This window comes from Cynara cardunculus, unplaced genomic scaffold (genome assembly GCF_001531365.2).
Source record: "Cynara cardunculus var. scolymus isolate 2C unplaced genomic scaffold, CcrdV1 Un_Scaffold_2080, whole genome shotgun sequence".
Lineage (NCBI taxonomy): Eukaryota > Viridiplantae > Streptophyta > Magnoliopsida > Asterales > Asteraceae > Cynara > Cynara cardunculus.
Window position 1 is genome coordinate 40,150 of NW_020200967.1, and position 4,092 is coordinate 44,241.

Below are 4,092 nucleotides of genomic sequence, written 5' to 3' on the forward strand. Positions count from 1 at the left end.
AACAAATTTATTAAAATTTTTTAAATGTAATTACTTTTTTGTTATATTTGTTTAATCTTATAGATCTAAATACTTTTTGGTTCAAAAAATATTTAGGGATTTAATCGTTCAAAATATAAATGTTTATTGGGAGTTTTTTCGGACTTTTGTCACTATTTTACCACTTTAACTAGTTGTACAAGTCATAAGAATATATCCAACATGTTTTAAAAAAGTCCAAAGAGTTATTTAACATGTTTTGGATTGTTCAATGACTTATTTGTTCCAAAAATTGTCCAATAAGTTGTTTAATATGTTTTGGAATGTCCAAGTACTTATTTGTTGCAAACACTAAAGTCTATTGAGTTTTTTTAGATTTTTTTCAAAATTATATGATTTGAGAACAAGAATTCTTTATTCTACATATTATATAATATTTAATAATTCAATTATTAACTGTCATAGTCTAGACAGTCAAACATATTTAATATAAATAAATAATTAAGAAAAAACAATCAAAGATGTATCATATCATAGAAAATGATTGAACAAAGACTTAGGAGTCTACAAGGACCACAAGAGTAACCATCTTATCATTATAGGATACTTGAGGGGCATTAATGTAGTTTCGTTATCTACTTAAATGATACATCTAAAGCAATTTTGTTTATAATTTTTCTAAACTATAAAAACCCAGATTTGATCTTTTACGTTTATTAATTTTTAACACTTAACTTTTTTCGTTAAACACATTTAAATAAGAAGTATTTTTACTATCTTTTAAGTTTATAACAACGTTTAAAACATAAAATTATAAAAAAGAATAACCACCATACATTTTTTTTTGTTTTACAATTTTAAATTAAGAATATAATATTTTTCCTTATTATTCCATACAATCAGTTTTATTTTTTGAATTTGACTCCTTTATTGTAGTCCGATACTTATTCTTTAGATACCGTTATTACTTCTTCTCCGAGAAAAGAATATGATGATAAAAATTATTAGAAAATACCTCTAATTTAGTTAGACTTAACAGATAAAGTTAACAACCGTTAGACTGAATGACCAAAATCATCACGAATCGATGTATGTGAGAAACCAAATCTGAGTCTTTGAGGTTTAGGGATAATATCCATTGAAAATTACAACGTTAGGGGACCAAAATTGAGCTTTAATTTTAATTTATTATAACAAGTATTATTAAGAAAGGTAAGATCTCGCAAATTTTAGTTTTTCTTTTTGTATGAGAGTTGTTTTACAGTTTGTTAAAAATAATCAAATTCTTAGTAAAAATGGTTATGATTCTGATTTTTATTTGTTTGAAGTTAAGATAATCAAATTTAGAACGATATGTAAAAAATAATTATTCAGATAAATGTAAAGTTAGGGGCCGGTTTATCAAACACTTACCCGGTAAGCGTTTACCGGTAAAATGTAACACTATCGTTTACTTGCCGGGTAAAATTCTAGTCCACCAAAACGATATTGTATGTAACAATTTACCCGGTAAACGCTTACCGTGGTAAGAGTCGTCGCCCTCACTTAACGGGTAAGACTCTTGGTTCTTGTCTCGTTCTTACCGGGTAAGATTTTTGGTTCTTACCATGTTCATCTGGTAAAGTAATATGACTTTGTGTTCACTTATCCGAATAAGCGTTTGGTAAACGACCCCTTAGTATAATTATTTATAATTTCGAGGGCATTTTAAAAGATTTGCTATAATGGAGAAACTAAAAGATTTTTAGACGAATTTGTCTTCTTAAAATTATTAGGGATTTTCTTCAATGTTATCTATTAAAATCCTATAAATTTAGTCATTCTGCTCACTAGCATAAGCACATACCGGCACTAAAAATGAGTTCTTCATTTTTTTTTGCATGTTAATTAATTTTATTAATGATTTATATGAATATAAATGTATAATTATATGATTGATCTATAACTATTTAATTCAATAAAAAAAATATGTATAGTTTCTGGGATTCGAAACTGATATCATGTATATACGTTTTTCAGTTCATCCATATCTACCTACAAGTTTCATAATATATAAAAACATAGTGTTATTAAGAGGTTTTTATATTTAATTATCAACTTGAAACTAAAATAAAATTATAATACCGAAATGACGTTTCATGCAATAAATTAATGCATATATATAAATTTCGTAACATAAGAGCAATGAGTTTTCTTAAAAGTATACATGTATCAACCCTTGTGTCCTTGTTTGAAAAAGACATGTATTAGTTTGTTTATTATTAGTTGATTAACACTTTTATGATTCATAATAACCAAAACAATAATATTGTGAGGTTAGCTTAACTGAAAATAAGGTTTGGACGTTTGAAATTTTCCTCAAAGGTCACCTATTTAAGTCTTGTAAGGCCACTAAAATTAATAAAAGGTGTACATAAATTGGTTTAGAGACCCGTGACTAAAAAAAAGGAAACAATAAATAAAAGTAAAAAGATATTGTTGCATGTCTTGTCGGATATATTTTTATATAAAATATATTAAAAATTAAAAAGATAAATAAATATGTTTCAACAAATGTAATAATATTAACATTTAAATATAACATGTTTAATAAAATTATAAATGTAAAAACATAAAATTTTAATTTTTAAAACTCCTATTATAACTAATATAATATAATATAACAATACGTGTAAATGAATAATATTAAAAATGATAGTAAAATATAAAGGATTAAGCTGTAATAATAACAATATCATTTAATAATATAAAAGTAATATTTTCTAAATAAAATATTAATATAAAATAATGGAAATGGTATGACACGGTTTTGGGTTGGGTCATGGGTGGGTAGAATGATTTTTAAAACGTTTATTGTTTGTAAAATGCATTAAACATTAAGTTCTAATATTTGCTTATTTATTCTGAAAAATATTATAACAAATCCGCTAGAGCATCTCCAATAGATATGTTATGATAAAATTTTTGGTGATTTATTGAAGTTTTATACTCCAACAACTATGCTATATCATATGATAAAATAGGAAAAGAAAGGAATACAAAAATCTCTAAATTTAAAGAAATCTCTATAAACATATGTGGAGGAGAGAAATTTTATTTTAATTTTTTTTCGCATATATTGAACATAAATGTTTAAAAGAGAGAAATAATATCTTACTAAATGTATAAAATATTTTAATAATATAGTTAATGCTAAAATTGTTAAAATAAAGTAGTTGTTGAAGTTGAATGTAATTTTTTTATAAAGATTTTGACTTTTGATAATCTATTTTAGAAAAATTAGAGCATTGATTAATTGTTAAAGGTGAATGCAATTTTTATGTAGATTTTTTTTATTTTTGATGATCTATTTTAGAAAAACAATAGCATATTTGTTAAAGATTGTCTTAAAAATATATTTTAGACAACCATTATTATAACATTTCCAATAGTTATGCTAAAGTAGAGATTTTGATGATTTATGATATTTTTTGCTTTGACAACTAGTGAAAAATCGTGTGAGAAATGGAGTTATGATGACAAGCATAAAAAAAATCTAAACCCTTGATTATTTTTAATTTCATGCCCACTCATGAATTGCATTTTAAAAGAAAATTGATCATATGCACCTCATTAATGTTGACAATCAATTAAATGGATCCAATAATGGAGATGTCTTCTTACAATTTTCAATAGAACTTCTTTTCTCAATAGAATCCGACCCCTAACAACCATCCTAAAATGTATGTTAAAATAAACAAATAAAAAAGAAATATAACTAGAAAAATATTATTTTTAATTAAATGTGTTATAGTTTTTTGTAAGGTTCTTTTATTAAATATATAAGCATGACGAGTTTATAAAAAAGAATTAAATAATACAATTGAGGGTGTAATTAAATATAATAAAATATTTAATTTCAAATAGTATATTTGGAAAAATTATAACACAAGATATTTGGTATTATAAATATGATTTAGAAATCATATGCATTAAATATCTGAATTTATTGAAGAATGTGAACGGAACGTTAATGGTGGTTGGTGGGTATAACAACAGCTAAAAAAAAGTAGAAAAAGACTTCCCCACTATCGATCTTTACTGGATTAAAAAACCCTTTGTCCATTTCTCCCA